Below are 17856 nucleotides of genomic sequence, written 5' to 3' on the forward strand. Positions count from 1 at the left end.
ACATTAACATCAATCGTTCCCTACTAGCTTCTAAGAGTAGAGTATCTTTGGAAGCTCGTTCATTACATTATGTACAATCGGAGTCGTGCAAAAGAAGGAAAGGGATAGCCTCACATACCTTGTATATACTTCCCCAATCTCAAGCTATGCAATTGTCAAAACTCCTTAGCCTACAATAAGAGAAACGATACTATCGTTATCATTTAAGCGTCATAACTATTATGTATCGACCACAACCTATTTTACGATGAAACGGACAGCACCTCCCCTATATATATGACCTCACACCATTCAAAATAGTCACCAAACAGCCCAAACAACATCAATAATAAACATATTGAGCCTCCCAATATAGTCCACACACAGCCTAATCACTCCATACATACGACGACCACCATAGTCGTGTCAAACAATCTGGAAATGTTACGAATAACTATCAGCCCATAACCCTACATATATATGGTGTTTCCCCACACCCTTCCTCCTCCAAAAATCCACAAGATAGTAGTAAAATACGCAGCCCAAAAACAACGCAAAACAGTCCACAAAACAATAACATTACTACCAAACCTTTCGATATATATCTCACAAGTTCTAGCTTCAATGGCTTAGCCGCAACTTGGATAATCTTAAATACATATAGAGTAAGAGGTTCCTTACCTTTATACAGAAAGAACAACTCCAATTTGACCTTAAATTTCCATGAAATATCCCTCCAATGCTGCCACACAACAAAAAAAATGAAACTAGCGATCAATTAGTGTTTTTCGGCAGTAGAATCACTTTAGAAGGCTTGAAATCACCTAGGATTGATATTAAGAACATGAGGGAGTATTTAAAGAACATAAACCCTTTAAAACAACCTCCCACACGGGCTGGAACGACACAAAAATGAGCAACAACAAGAAGAACAAGAGACTTACTAGCGCCACAGAATTCCCGACACTTGATTTGTGTTGTTTGCCCTTTTTTGGGTCTTGAATCTTGAGAGAACCTTGAGAGGATGTTCCTAGGGTTCTAAGGTCTGAAAATAGTGAAAAGAAATGACTTAAAACGGGTTGTAGTCATCCTATATAGGTCCAAATATCTTAAACCGACTTAGTGGGCCCCATAGAGAGGTGCTTGGCGCAGTCTCGCAAAAACGCGAATATCTCTCTACTCCGAGATCGTATAAATGAACGGTTTAATGAGTTGGAAACTAGACTCATAGATCTTTAATTTGGTGGGTATATCACCCCGTAATTCCTTGTAAATTATGAGAAAAGATTAGAAACATTTGACCTAATGTTTAAGTAAAATTATGAACCTAAGTTGCGACAACTTTTGTCGACTTTTGTTTCATAACTCGTTTGACTTCAAGACTTATGATACGGATATTATATGATTAAAATACCTTCATAAATGACCTCTTGAGTGTATTAAGCACCGCTAGATTACCTGAAAATTCGAGTTACAACATCCTTGATTCGTTTAACTTCTAATACTGGTTAATCACCCTTATACACTCTTGTATCACTTAAGACCAATAAGATTGACTTCTTATCATCTCAAAGATAATTCCTTCTTGGATTTATGTTAACTAATATATGTCATGAACTAACACATGTGGATATGGGTTGTAACACCCTCCCCCCTTAGGAACATTCGTCCTCGAATGTAAGGGTTTATGGGGAGTTTAAATCATCGTGGATTCCAATGGAAATTTCCGATCAATTTTCCCCTATAAAATGGTCACTAGCAAAACTTGCAAGTAATTAAGCCCAACATATGGTTTCACAAGTCTACACAAAGCATTATGCGTATTTACATTATCTACATATCATCATTTTGTATTAAGGAGGAGTATTCTCAAATTATTGCTTACCTCATAGAGCCGTTTCTTCTTCCAATGTATCATGTCTTCCACCAGCATCCTTGTTATCTTCATTCTGGAATAAGTAAGGGTATTTTGACTTCATCTCCTTTTCTGCTTCCCATGTCATTTCTTCCATATTTTTGTTCCTCCACAATACTTTGACGGAAGCTACATCTTTTGTTCTCAGCTTGCGGACTTGCCGATCTAATATCGCCACTGGCACTTCTTCATATGATAGGTCCTCTGTAACTTGTACATCTTTGATAGGGACGACTCGAGAAGGGTCTCCAATACATTTTCTCAACATAGATACATGGAATACCGGGTGGACAAATTCCAATTCGGATGGCAATTCTAACTCATAAGGCAACCTGTCCAATCCGTCGAAGAATTTTATACGGCCCGATATACCTTGGACTCAACTTACCTTTCTTCCCAAAACGCATAATACCCTTCATTGGTGAGATCCTCAGGAAAACCCAATCACCAACCTCAAACTCTAGAGCACGACGTCGGACATCAGAATAAGATTTTTGCCTGCTTTGTGCCGTCCTCAATCGCTCCTGTATCACTTTCACCTTCTCAATAGCTTGGTGAATCAAATCTGGCCCATATAATTCTGTTTCACCGACTTCGAACCATCCAACTGGTGATCTACATCTCCTCCCGTATAGTGCCTCGTATGGGGCCATTTTAATACTGGAATGGTAGCTATTGTTATAGGCGAATTCTATGAGTGGAAGATGATCATCCCAATTCCCCTTAAAATCTAGAACACATGCTCGTAGCATATCTTCCAGTGTCTGAATGGTACGTTCAGCCTGTCCGTCAGTCTGCGGATGAAATGCAGTGCTGAGATTTACTTGTGTGCCTAAACCCTTCTGGATAGACCTCCAAAAGTTAGCCGTAAATTGAGCTCCTCGGTCTGATATAATAGATATGGGCACACCATGAAGCCTAACAATCTCCTTGATATACAACTTTGCATAATCTTCAGCCGCGTAAGTTGTCTTCACTGGCAGAAAATGGGCACATTTTGTAAGTCGATCAATTATCACCCAGATGGAGTCAAACTTATGATAAGAGCGAGGTAATCCAATAATGAAGTCCATATTAATCACCTCCCACTTCCAGGTCGGAATCTCTATATTTTGAAGCAATCCACCGGGTTTCTGATGTTCTATCTTTACTTGTTGACAATTGGGACACTGGGCTACAAATTCAGCAATAGACTTCTTCATATTATCCCACCAATACTGCTCCTTGACATCATGATACATCTTTGTCGAGCCGGGATGGATGGAATATCGGGATTGATGAATCTCATTCATAATCTTCTCTCGCAACCCTGCCACATTAGGCACACATAATCGGCTCTGGTATCTCAGTGCCCCATCTTTTCCGATCCCAAAAGCCATACTTTTACACTGTTGAATGCTTTCTCTTAATCTTACTAAGATAGGATCTTCATATTGTCGTGCTTTTACCTCGGCTACCAAAGATGATTCTGATGTATTCTGTACAGTAACACCTCCGTCATCAGAGTCTAACAATCTGATTCTCATATTGGCTAGCTGATGAAGCTCTTTAATCAACCCCCATCTACCTGCCTCAATATGTACTAAGCTTCCCATTGATTTACGGCTGAGAGCGTCTGCCACAACATTGGCTTTACCGGGATGATACAATATCTCGACGTCGTAGTCTTTCAATAATTCAAGCCACCTACGCTGCCTCAAATTCAACTCTTTCTGCTTGAATATGTATTGTAAACTCTTGTGATCTGTGTAGATGTCAACATGGACGCCGTATAAGTAGTGCCGCCATATCTTCAAAGCATATATTACTGCAGCCAATTCCAAATCATGGGTTGGATAATTCTTTTCATGCTTCTTCAATTGTCTTGATGCATAAGCAATCACATTCCCATGCTGCATCAATACGCACCCCAAACCTATACCTGAGGCATCACAATATACCACATAACCTTCTGTTCCTTCAGGAAGAGTGAGCACTGGTGTAGATGTCAATCGATTCTTCAACTCCTGAAAACTACGTTCACAAGTGTCAGACCACTGGAATTTGGTAGCTTTTTTTGTTAACTTAGTCAATGGTGATGATATAGAGGAAAATCCTTCTACAAACCGCCTATAATATCCTACTAGCCCTAGGAAGCTGCGGACTTCTGATGGTGTTGTAGGTCTCGGCCAATTCTTTACTGCATCGATCTTCTGAGTGTCGACACTAATACCCTCATCAGATATCACATGGCCAAGGAATGCTACTGAGTTCAGCCAGAATTCACATTTGGAGAGCTTAGCATATAACTTACGATCCTGAAGCGTCTGTAATACTATCCGCAAGTGGCCCGCATGTTCCACCTCCGAACGAGAATACACTAGAATGTCATCAATGAATACAATCACGAACACATCAAGATAGGGCCTGAATATAGTATTCATGAGATCCATAAAAGTTGCTGGGGCATTTGTTAGCCCGAACGACATCACCAAGAACTCTAAGTGCCCATATCTTGTCCGGAAGGCCGTCTTTGGAATATCCTTCTCCCTAACCCTTACCAGATGATACCCTGAACGTAAATCAATCTTAGAGAAATACTTGGCACCCTGGAGTTGGTCAAACAGGTCATCAATTCTTGGAAGTGGATACTTGTTCTTTATAGTAGACTTATTCAACTGTCGATAGTTGATACACATCCGTAACGACCCGTCTTTCTTCCACACGAATAGGACTGGTGCACCCCAAGGTGAAGTGCTAGGCCTAATAAAGCCCTTATCCAGCAAGTCCTTCAACTGCACCTTCAACTCTCGCAACTCTGCCGGGGCCATTCTGTATGGAGGAATAGAGATCGGTTGAGTGTCAGGCAACACATCAATGCTAAACTCAATCTCCCTTTCAGGAAGAAGGCCTGGGAGTTCATCTGGGAAAACATCTGGGAATTCGTTGACCACAGGGATTGATTGTAAAGTAGGCGGTTTCGCCTCCGCATCCCTAACGCGAACGAGATGATAAATGTAACCTTTTGAGATCATTTTCCTTGCCTTAAGATAGGAAATAAACCTACCTTTCGGTGTAGCAATGTTCCCTTTCCATTCAATGACGGGTTCACCCGGAAATTGGAACCTAACCATCTTCGTACGACAGTCAACATTTGCATAGCATGAGGCCAACCAGTCTATTCCCATTATCACATCAAAATCAACCATTTCTAACTCAAATAAATTTGCCGAGGTTTGACGACTACAAATCATCACAGTGCAACCTCTATATACCCTTCTAGCAATCACAGAATCTCCTATCGGAGTAGATACCGCGAGGGGTTTACTTATCAATTCAGGTTCAATGCCAAACTTATTAGCCACAAAGGGTGCAACATATGATAATGTAGATCCCGGATCAATCAGCGCATATACATCATAAGAAAATACAGATATAATACCTGTAACAACATCTGGAGACGACTCGAGATCCTATCGACCTACTAGAGCATAGGTTCGATTTTGAGCACCACTCGAACTCCGCACTGCACCTCTACCCCTACCACGACCTGTCGACTGCTGAAAACCCCGTGCTGGAGGTCGAACTGATGAGGAAGAACCAGACACAGATCCAGTCGGCTGAGCCATACCATCACCTCCTCTATTAGGACAATCCCGCATCATATGGCCAGGCTGCCCGCACGAATAACATGCATCAGAACCTCGACGACACAGTCCAAAGTGGGCCTTGCCGCACTGATCACAATGTGGTGTTGGGGGTCTCATCTGACTAGTATCCCTGTGATGTTGCGAGCCAGATGCCCGCGAACTCTGACCTGGACCAGAATAGGATCGATCATATCGAGGCCTCTGAAACTGTGGAGGAGCACTAGCTATAGGTGGCGCCGAACTCCTCGAAAACTGTGGCCTGATGCGGCCTCTGAAGTCATCAGAATACCCTGCAAATCTCGCCCTCTTACGTTGGCCTCTATCCTGCTCCCTAACTGCCCTCTGCTGGCGCTTACGATCATCTAGGGTCTGGGCATAAGCTTGAATACGGGAAATATCCATGCCCTCCACCAAGGAGGCTGTCGTACACTCATTTATTAGATGTGGTCCCAACCCATTCACGAACATATGCACCCTATCACTCATCTCGGCCACCATATGGGGAGCATACCTTGCCAAAGAATCAAACTGCATACTGTACTCTCGCACACTCATATTACCTTGTCTAAGGTTCAAGAACTTATCAGCTCTAGCTCTTCGTATCTCAACTGGCCAGTAGTGACGAAGAAAGGCCTCAGAAAATTCCTTCCACACAGCTGGAGGAGGGTTCGGACCCCTGGATCTCTCCCAACTATCATACCAGAGAATTGCTAAATCCCGTAGCCGATAAGAAGCCAACTCTACTGCCTCTGTATCACTAACATGCATAGCCCGAAGTGTACGATGAACCTGGTCAATAAAAGTCTGTGGGTCCTCCTTGAGGTCTGATCCGGTAAACACTGGAGGGTCTAAATTAATAAAATCACGAACTCTTGTACTAACTGGTTTCTCAGCAGCACCTGTATTCTGCCTCTGAGCCTGAGCAGCTACCAAGCTAGTCAATAACTGCAAAGCACTCTGCATATCCTGGTCTGGAGTGCCAGACGGAGGAACTGGAGGCGCTGGGTGCCTTCTAATATCCTCTGGAGGAGATGGAGTAGATGAGGTATGAGAGGGCATCTCACTTTGAGCCTCACTTTGTCCTGCTCTGACTTGGGGCACCTGACTGGTACCCTCTCCCACTGCTGTATCAAGCCGTCTACTAATCGTTTGCTTCCTAGTCGAAGGCATCACTGAAAAAAACAAGGTGAATATTAGAGACAAACACTTACGACTCAACTCTACGCACGATCTAGATTCAGGAAGAAGGTAACAACCCTAGATGTCATGTAGCCTCCTGATTATAAATGTGGCGCGCTACACATCCATAATCAAGACTCTACTAGACACGGCTCATAGACAACCCCTAGGACAGACTTGCTCTGATACCAAGTTTGTCACGACCCAAACTGAAGGGCCATGACTAGCACCCGACCACACTTGCCGAGCACCAACGTACATTTCATCTAACCTTCATTATTATCTTTTAAGGCTAAAGATATCAATATAAATGGTAGACCTAGATCATGGACAACCAGCAATAAAATATGACGGCATGAACATACATAGCAGGGGATGACCAGACAATCAAGAAACTACATATAAGGTATGAGCTACCACGCTACTATGAAAGACTATACAACAAAAACTAGCCGACAAGGCATACCAAACTATACATGAGCCGACACTTGTCTATGAGCCTCTAAAAGAACATAAGTGTTGCAACATAGCCGGAACAGGGCCCCGACATACCCATAATGTCTATAACAAAAATTGCATACCAAGACCAAGGCAAGTCCGGAAAAGGGATCTCGCCAATCACCGCTGAACTGGACAGTCTACTGTGGTGGGGGAGCTGCACCTGTCTGTCTATCAGGACCTGCAGCACGACATGCAGCGTCCACAAATAAAAGGACGTCAGTACGAATAAAGTACTGAGTATGTAAGGTAAGGAACCATAAATACGATCAGTAATGTAAGCAAGGATAAAGAATATACCACCTGTAACATCTTAGTACCTCTGAGGGCTACTTACATGAAATGCATGATACATATGTATAAATACATAAACCTTTAAAGCATTCGCCTCTGTGGGCATCATCATCATCATATCGTACCCGGCCATAATAGGCTCGGTAGAATCGTACCCGGCCACGTGGAGCTCGGTAAAACCCAACTGATCAGTGGTTGCACAATAGGTGCCGTACCCGGCCAACTATAGTGTGGCTCGGTAGAGTAAAATAGATACATATATATAATGCATGCTCGACTCATGGAATCACATTCTAAACCTTTCGGAGTGACGTAAGGTCGGTATCCTCTGTACACGTTATTAGGACTAACTCTTCACTATGAACCTTATAAGAATCAGGAAGTACCAATAACATTGATAACATAAGAATAAGAGAAGTAACATTAACATCAATCGTTCCCTAAGAGGGAAAACAATGTAAGTACTGCTAGCTTCTAAGAGTAGAGTATCTTTGGAAGCTCGTTCATTACATTATGTACAATCGGAGTCGTGCAAAAGAAGGAAAGGGATAGCCTCACATACCTTGTATATACTTCCCCAATCTCAAGCTATGCAATTGTCAAAACTCCTTAGTCTACAATAAGAGAAACGATACTATCGTTATCATTTAAGCGTCATAACTATTATGTATCGACCACAACCTATTTTACGATGAAACGGACAGCACCTCCCCTATATATATTACCTCACACCATTAAAAATAGTCACCAAACAGCCCAAACAACATCAATAATAAACATATTGAGCCTCCCAATATAGTCCACACACAGCCTAATCACTCCATACATACGACGACCACCATAGTCGTGTCAAACAATCTGGAAATGTTACGAATAACTATCAGCCCATAACCCTACATATATATGGTGTTTCCCCACACCCTTCCTCCTCCAAAACTCCACAAGATAGTAGTAAAATACGCAGCCCAAAAACAACGCAAAACAGTCCACAAAACAATAACATTACTACCAAACCTTTCGATATATATCTCACAAGTTCTAGCTTCAATGGCTTAGCCGCAACTTGGATAATCTTAAATACATATAGAGTAAGAGGTTCCTTACCTTTATACAGAAAGAACAACTCCAATTTGACCTTAAATTTCCATGAAATATCCCTCCAATGCTGCCACACAACAAAAAAAATGAAACTAGCGATCAATTAGTGTTTTTCGGCACTAGAATCACTTTAGAAGGCTTGAAATCACCTAGGATTGATATTAAGAACATGAGGGAGTATTTACAGAACATAAACCCTTTAAAACAACCTCCCACACGGGCTGGAACGACACAAAAATGAGCAACAACAAGAAGAACAAGAGACTTACTAGCGCCACGGAATTCCCGACACTTGATTTGTGTTGTTTGCCCTTTTTTTGGGTCTTGAATCTTGAGAGAACCTTGAGAGGATGTTCCTAGGGTTCTAAGGTCTGAAAATAGTGAAAAGTAATGACTTAAAACGGGTTGTAGTCATCCTATATAGGTCCAAATATCTTAAACCGACTTAGTGGGCCCCATAGAGAGGTGCTTGGCGCAGTCTCGCGAAAACGCGAATATCTCTCTACTCCGAGATCCTATCAATGAACGGTTTAATGGGTTGGAAACTAGACTCATAGATCTTTAATTTGGTGGGTATATCACCCCGTAATTCCTTGTAAATTATGAGAAAAGATTAGAAACATTTGACCTAATGTTTAAGTAAAATTATGAACCTAAGTTGCGACAACTTTTGTCAACTTTTGTTTCATAACTCGTTTGACTTCAAGACTTATGATACGGATATTATATGATTAAAATACCTTCATAAATGACCTCTTGAGTGTATTAAGCACCGCTAGATTACCTGAAAATTCGAGTTACAACATCCTTGATTCGTTTAACTTCTAATACTGGTTAATCACCCTTATACACTCTTGTATCACTTAAGACCAATAAGATTGACTTCTTATCATCTCAAAGATAATTCCTTCTTGGATTTATGTTAACTAATATATGTCATGAACTAACACATGTGGATATGGGTTGTAACAGATTTGTAAGCCATGAAATGATATTCTCGGGCCATGAAAATGGTGCCTCTGAACCATGTCGCCTTTGAATGATGATATACAAATTCTAGAGATCCTTAGGCCATGGCATGGTGTCTTCTGGCTATGAGTATGGTGCCTTTAGACAATGATGCCTTTGGACAAATTGGCGATGTTTGAGCCCATGAGATGTAAGAATATGATGCTAAAATTAACAAGACAAGGCTTAGTCTTATGAGATTGAGGGCAGAGCTTAGCCCGAAAGAAGAGCAAATAGATAGTGTTGGAATAGAACAATATTTATGCAAGGAGGAACACTGATTAGTCCCATGAGAAGGCAGTGCTTAGCCTTATGCAGAATGGAGACAGAGCTTAGTCTCATACAAGATGTGGGACAGGGCTTAGTCCCATGAAAATAGAAGGCATTGCTTAGCCTTATGCAAATATGGTGGCATTGCTTAGCCTCATTCAAGGTTCAGGTCAGGTCTTAGTCCCATGCAAATGGAAGGCAGAACTTAGCCTGATGCAAATATGGAGGCATGGCTTAGCCTCATGCAAGGTTCGGGACAGGGCTTAGCCTCATGCAAATAGAAAGCAGAGCTTAGCCTTATGCAAATATAGAGGCAGGGCTTAGCCTAATGCAAGGATCGGGACAGGTCTTAGTCCCATGCAAATGGAAGGCAGAGCTTAGCCTTATGCAAATATGGAGTCAGGGCTTAGCCTCATGCAAGGTTTGGGATAGGGCTTAATCCCATGTAAATGGAAGGCAAAGATTAGCCTTATGAAACTATAGAGGCAGGGCTTAGCCTCATGCAGGGTTCGGGACATGGCTTAGTCCCATGCAAGTGGAAGGCAAAGAGCTTAGTCTTATGGAAATATGGAGGTAGGGTTTAGCCTCATGCAAGGTTCGGGACAGGGATTATTCCTATGCAAGTGGAATTGCAATGCTTAGCCTTATGCAAATATGGAGGCAGGGCTTAGCCTCATGCAAGGTTTGGGACAAGGCTTAGTCCTATGCAAAGAACGAATAGCAAATAAGGGTAGAATGTTTCTTAGTTGAAGATATGTTTAGTGTTTGGTGGCCTGTTTGATAGTGATTTTGCTTCGTGTGTATATATTGCGAATATTATTGCTACGTCAGAAGTGCCTGCGCTCAAAGAAAAATTATAAGTTTCGTAAGGGGAGGTTGGTTTGTGCCTTCGTCCGTTGGCCTTGCTCTGCTCCATTCATGGAGGCCTTATTTGAGTTTCCCTGGGTAACACCTAACTTTTACAAAAATAGAGCTTTCGAAAATATGCAATTATTGATTAAAATAGAGTTATTTTAGAAAAAGAGTGAAATATCAAGTAATTTTAGATGAACTAGTGACTGTAACACATTTCAGAGACATTTCAGCTTTCTCGTGTTAGAATTTTGAGGGTCCTCCTCAAAATTCTGCCCCAGTTTGGTCTATGATCCTTCGGCCAATTGCGAGTAACGAAACATTTTGAACCTTCTTTGGAAATTTGAGAATCCTTCTCAAAATTCTACCCTAGTTTCTTAACTAATTTCTAATTGTCTAGCATATGCTGGTGTCGGCTGGACTTGCTCTGGAATTTTGAGGGTCCTCAAAATTCTTCCCTAGTTTCTGGTTCTAGGGAAAAAGAAAATTTTATTATGATATGACCGAACCTACAGGGCTTCCTACGTATCCCCTCTTAAACGGGAATCAGGTCAAGCGTAGTTCAATTACATCAGATGAAGAAATGTAAGCAATGTAAACATAGTATCTATTGACTGCGTCTGAATTGATTGGTTTCAGCCAAACTTCTCCATCCATTTCCGAAAGTATGAGTGCTCCTCCTGTTAGCACCATGTGAACCAGGTAGGGACCTTGCCAGTTGGGAATGAATTTCCCTTTGGCTTCATCTTGATGTGGGAAGATCTTCTTCAGCACCAGCTATCCTGGTGCAAATTGCCTTGGTTTGACCCTTTTGTTGAAAGCTCTGGACATTCTGTTCTGATAAAGCTAACCATGACATACTGCGTTTATTCATTTTCCATCTATAAGGTCTAATTGCTCATAGCGACTCTTTATCCATTCTGCATCTTGAGTTTGGCTTCCTGTATGATTCTTAAAGAAGGAATTTCTACTCGGCTGGGATGAAAGCTTCGGTACCATAAACTAGCATGTAGGGAGTTGCCCCGGTTGATGTGCGAACTATAGTGCGGTATTCCAATAAATCAAAGGGTAGCTTCTCATGCCATTGTTTGTGGTTTTCTACTATCTTCCTTAGTATCTTCTTGATGTTTTTGTTGGCAGCTTCTACGGCTCCATTCATCTGAGGTCTATAGGTTGTGGAATTCTTGTGCTTGATTTTGAAAGTCTCACACATGGCTTTCATCAGATCACTGTTGAGATTGGCGACATTATCAGCCGGATCCGTAATATTTATTCGACTGCGCTCACTGGGGGTGTGCGGACTCCGGAGGGGCTCCTATAGCCCAAGCGCTATATTGCTGCGGCGTGCAACCCGATCCAACATATCACTGCGGCGTGCATCCCGATCCATATATATATATATATATATATATATATATATATATATATATATATATATATATATATCATTGTGGCGTGTAACCTGATCCATAAATATATAGTCCTCACCATCGGGTCCTCAACCTCTCTCAGTCATTAACTTCACAGCCACTCGGACATTTCAGTGAAAATCAGGAAACTCAGCTCAAACAGTTTCCATATATTTAAAAGTTGAGTAGTGAAACTGAATCAAAATAAACAGGTAAAAATCATGAATAAGGATATGCTTTCAAATCGAACGGTGTGAGAAAAGTAGTAAAATACCCCTGAGGATTCGAACAGTTCGGCACAAGGCCCCAAACATGGCATTCAACCCAAGTTAATAGATTATTTTCTAAAACACATGGATATCATATAAAATTTATCAAAATATGCAACTCTACAGTCACAATGGGACGGACCAAGTCATAACCCTTACGGGTGCACGCCCACACACCCATCACCCAGCATGTGTGTCACCTCAGTTATCAAAACAGTATAAAATTCCGGGGTTTCATTCCTTTAGGTCTAGATTTACAATAGTTACTTACCTCGAACCGGATGAAAATCTGCTCCTCAATGCCCTTGCCACCCGACTCGGCCTCAAATTGTCCTGAATCTAACCAAAATCCGAATCATAACATCAATACAAGCCAAAGAGACAGAGCCCATATGAAAATTATCAAATTAAACTCAAAATCCAGAAATTGGTCAAACCCGACCCCCGGGCCCACATCTTGGAATTCGATAAAAATCACATCACTAGAATCCTTATCCTCCCACGAGTATATACATACCAAGAACATCAAAATCGGACCACAAATAACCAATTTAAATTCTTCAATTTCAAGCCCTAATTTCTCAAATTTTCACCCTTAAATCCCAAAAAGTTCATGCTTAATCAACTGAAAATCACCATATAATCGAGTTTTAGGTTCAAGAAACTTACCTCAATGAAAACCCTCTTGATTCCCTCTTCAAAACCCTTCAAAAAGCTCCAAGTCCGTGTAGAAAAGGTCGAAAATAACCTAAATTTCGTGAAGTCCACCTTGTATACTTTCTGCCCAGGCATCTTGCACCTGTGGCCCATTTTCCACATCTGCGGTTCAGACCACCGCATCTGCAACTTCCACATAATCCACCAGAACCGCTTCTGCGGTCACCTTACCGCACTTGTGGTCACCGTACCGCACCTGCGGTCTTGCAGGTACGCTCCACCTTCCGCACCTGCGATTCCTGCTCTTCTCAGCCATGGCCGCACCTACGTCTTTCCTTTGCTTCTGCGGTCTTGCACCTGTGGTCCCCACTCTGTAGGTGCGGTTATGACAGAACCAACAACTTCAACTACATTCCCAAATTTCCAAACTCTCTGATAACCACCCAAAATCATCCTGAGGCCACCGGGACCTCAACGAAAAATACGAACAAGTCACATATCACTATTCGAACTTATTCCAACCTTCGAAACACTCAAACTACATCGAAACACCAAATCACCCTCGGATTCAAGCCTAAGGATTCTAAAACTTCCAAATTCCACAATTAATGCAAAAACCTATCAAACCTCATCCGAATGACTTGAAATTTTGCACACACGTCACAAATGACACAACAGACCTACTCCAATTTTTGGAATTCCATTCCAACCCCGATATCAATATTTCCACTTCCAATCGGAAAATACAAAATTTCTAATTTCGCCATTTCAAGCCTAAATCTACCACGAACCTCTAAATTGGATTCTAATCACACTCATAAGTCCCAAATCACCTAACGAAGCTATCCGAATCTTAAAAAACTAATTCCGAGATCATTTACAACAAGTCAACTTTCGATTGACTTTTCCAACTAAATAGCCAACTTAAGAGACTAGTGTCTCAAACCTCTCCAAAACTACTCCAAACTCGAACCAACCAACATGATATGATGAAATAAAGCTGAACAACACATAAGGAAGAAGAAATGGGGGAAAAATGGGTTGTAACTCGTGAAACGACCGGCCGGGTCGTTACATCCCCCTCTTAAACAAACGTTCTCCCTTGAACGAGTCAAGAAACATACCTGAAACTTCAAATAAGTAGGGATATCTGCTCCGTATCTCCCACTCGGTCTCCCAAGTAGCCCCCTCTATGGTCCGACCTCTCCATTGCACTTTCACTGAAGCTATATCCTTTGATCTTAACTTTCGAACCTGACGCTCCAAAAGAGCCACTAGCTCTACATTATAAGTCAGATCACCCTCTAACTGAACCATGTTGAAGTCCAAAACATGAGACGGATCGCCAATATACTTCCAGAGCATAGAAACATAAAACACTGGATGCACACTCGACAAGATAGGTGGCAAAGCCAGCTCATAAGCCACCTCCCCAATCCTTCGAAGCACCTCAAAAGGCCCAATGAACCGAGTTGAGCACCTAATTTTTGCCCTGCATGGAAATAACTTCTACATATAGACCAAAAATAATTTTAGTGAATTTTAGGAGTTTTTCTTTATTTAGTTGCGTTTCATGCATTTTTAATAATTTTAAATCATAAGAAAGACCATAAAAATTGTCACATTTTCATTTCATGTCATTTTAGGTTTAATGTGCATTTTTAGAAATTAATTACTCTTTAATCGTTTAAAATTAATACATAAAAAAGAATTTTTTTTTAAAAATGTTACATGCATTTGTTAAAATTGGAAGATTAGTTAGTTGTTAGAAAATGGATAAATAGAATTAATGTTGCAAATTAGATAAGGTTTAATTTAGATTTTTAAAAAAAAAGCAAAGAAGAGGAATTAATGTTCTTTGGGTCTTGCTTAGGATTTGGGCCAAAGGAAATTTCAATGGCCCAATTGTGCAAATCCGCTCCAGCCCAGATCCCATTAAAACCGACCCGCCTGACCTATATCCCTAAAATGCCTAAGAAAACCTATACCTAAGGCATCAGATCTTGGACTCTCAAAAAGATCTGACCTCACCCCTAGAGAGAGCAAAAACGACGCATCTAGAAGGAGTTCTCATCTTCTTCTTTAATATCATTTTTTTTCAACCCCAAATCAAAGAAAAGCTTCATCAGAGAGCCCTCACACACAACAAAAAATCGAACACCCTCCCCTTTTTCATTCTATTCTCACTTTCACAAACAGAAACATTCAGATTTAAAAGCACCAAATTTCATATCTAAAGAAAAGAACTCCGAAAAATCAATAAAAAAAAGAAAAAAGAAAAAAGATAAACGAAGAAGCTGAAAACAAATTCAAGAGTTCAAAATTGAGTCCAAAGTCTACAAAATTGAGTTCAAGAGTTCTTTGGATTTAAAATTCTGCTGATTCTACTGCTGCACCATGCTTTGATGAACTTCATCTAGGAGCGGTTTCTTGGCTTTTGTTTGGCTCACCTCAGGTTTCAATTTCTACACTTCTTAATGTGTGTTCAAGCCTGTTATCAACATGCTGAAGATCGCAATAAAAGGCTTATATTTTTATATCAAGAGGGATCTAAATCTTTATGTCATGACCCCGGTTCGCCCTCCGTTAACCATCATGACGACACCTAGTCTCTACGACTAGGTAAGCCTAAAATGCGGAAGATAAACCAAATTTGCGGAAGAAAACAATTTAAAACAGAAATAGAGTAATAAAATAGCGTTATACAAAATATTAACTCTTAAAACCAATACATTTTCCCAAAACCCGGAAACCGATGAATCACAAGATTAGAGATACATAAGAAGCACTAACTCCAGAAATGTCTAACCAAAAGGGGAATACTAAAGGGCTATACTATTATGGAAAGATAGAAAGGGACTCCTCGGTCTGCGGACGCAACAGATATACCTCGAAGTCTCTATAGAAACGCCTCGCCACAAGAATGATAAGACAGAGTGAAACTATGATACGCTCAAATTACACTTTAATAAATAGTGTAAGGCAGTTGGTGTCAAATATAATAACCCAACAAGGTTGGGGTCGAATCCCACAGGGAATAGGTGTGAAAAGGTTACTCTTATAGTGTGTTGCTCGACCAAAGTCGTATCTCTATTCGGTTAACCGTAACAAGAGAATGGTTTTATAGTAACAAGAGTATGAATTGAGTTTGTTTGGAAGTTTCAACTAATTGGAATATTTATAGAGTAATTAATTGGATTAAAGAAACCAAGGTTGTGTCCCCTTTAATGGAGTGTAATGCTTATCGGTGTTAATATGATATATTTCTAATGGAAGGTTATTTTGATATGCAAATGATGTCTAAGTGACTACCCAACATTTCCCAATAGTTGAGTAGTATTTCCTCTTTATAATTTTCCCAAATATAAAAGAGTTGCAATTTAGAACCATCAATATATGCCAAGTAAAACTCACTTATTCCTAAGCGATTCTATTAAACAAGGTTTAAAGCCTTGAGTCATTGATATTTACTACCAAATTCTAACCCACTATCCCAAGCAAAGCAAGAATTTAATGGCACTTGTTAATGTTTGCAACCACCAACAATAAATGAAGAATGAGAAGTAAACAAATATCAACCAACCAATATATATATATTCAATGTTATACACCCATTAGCATAACACCCATTTAGGGTCCACAACCTTAGTATTTAAAGTTAGCTAATCATACTACAATACAAAAACCAAAGAGTATTTAATGTCATAAAAGCTTACAAAGTAGAGAATCTTCACCCAAAAGTTTCCAAAAGTGAGGAATATTAATGTCTTGGAATGTGGTTCAAAGACTAGACAAGATGAGCCCACAAAGACATCATAAAACTATTTATGTGGACTCAAAATCGGGACAGAAAATGGACAAAAATGCCCTTTCAGGTCTGATATGTGATCACATTCTTGTCGCAGAGCACGTATGTGGTCCGCAACTTAAACATCCTTATCAAAAACTTGAACCCTAGTTTACAGGTCTTCTTCGCATTCCAATTATGTGGATCGCATTGCATAAATGCGATCACATTTTGCATCGCATCTTCGTCCTTCAGTGACCTTCATGTTTGGTTTGCGGTTCACTCTGCGGCTCGCATGTTGGTTCTGCAGTCGCATAATGGACCGCATTCTTGACTTGAGATTTAACCCAGATCTTTGCTTTTGTCTGCGATTTGACGTGCATTCTGCGGCTCACATGTCTGATCTGCGATTGCATAGTATATCGCAGACCAGCATTTTTGCTACATTTTGCTCTTTTATTGTCTTTTTGCTTCCATTTCCATGTTCTTGGGTTCTCAGTCCTTATGTACTGTAGAAACAACAAAACTACACAAGTAACGAAGATAATTGCATTAAAACAAGCTAAAATCTAAGCAATTAGTATTGAAATGTGCCGAAATTCTCCGGCACATCAACACCCCCAACTTAAACTCTTGCTTGTCCTCAAGCAACTAAAAAAACTTATCCTATTCTATACTTTATTTACAAAACATGAAACGATAATGACTACGGGCGATGTTCATTGCTAGTACTTCAAGCATGCATCTATAATTGTTTTACCCTTCCTGAACTGATAGTATATACAAGGAAAACTAATCAACTTGTGAACCTTGAGCCTCTGACATTGTGACAAAATGTTACCCTCAGCTGAGTGCAATTGCATTTGACTCAAAAGCTCAACTTTTGTTTAACTCCACAGTTCATGTACCCTCACTAGAAAGAAGGTCCCAAAATCACAATATTTACAAGGACAACAAAAAAGGGACAGTTTACAAATACACTCAATCTCACAAAGAACTTCAAGTGTTACAC

This window comes from Nicotiana tabacum, chromosome 5, assembly GCF_000715075.1.
Source record: "Nicotiana tabacum cultivar K326 chromosome 5, ASM71507v2, whole genome shotgun sequence".
NCBI classification, from domain to species: domain Eukaryota; kingdom Viridiplantae; phylum Streptophyta; class Magnoliopsida; order Solanales; family Solanaceae; genus Nicotiana; species Nicotiana tabacum.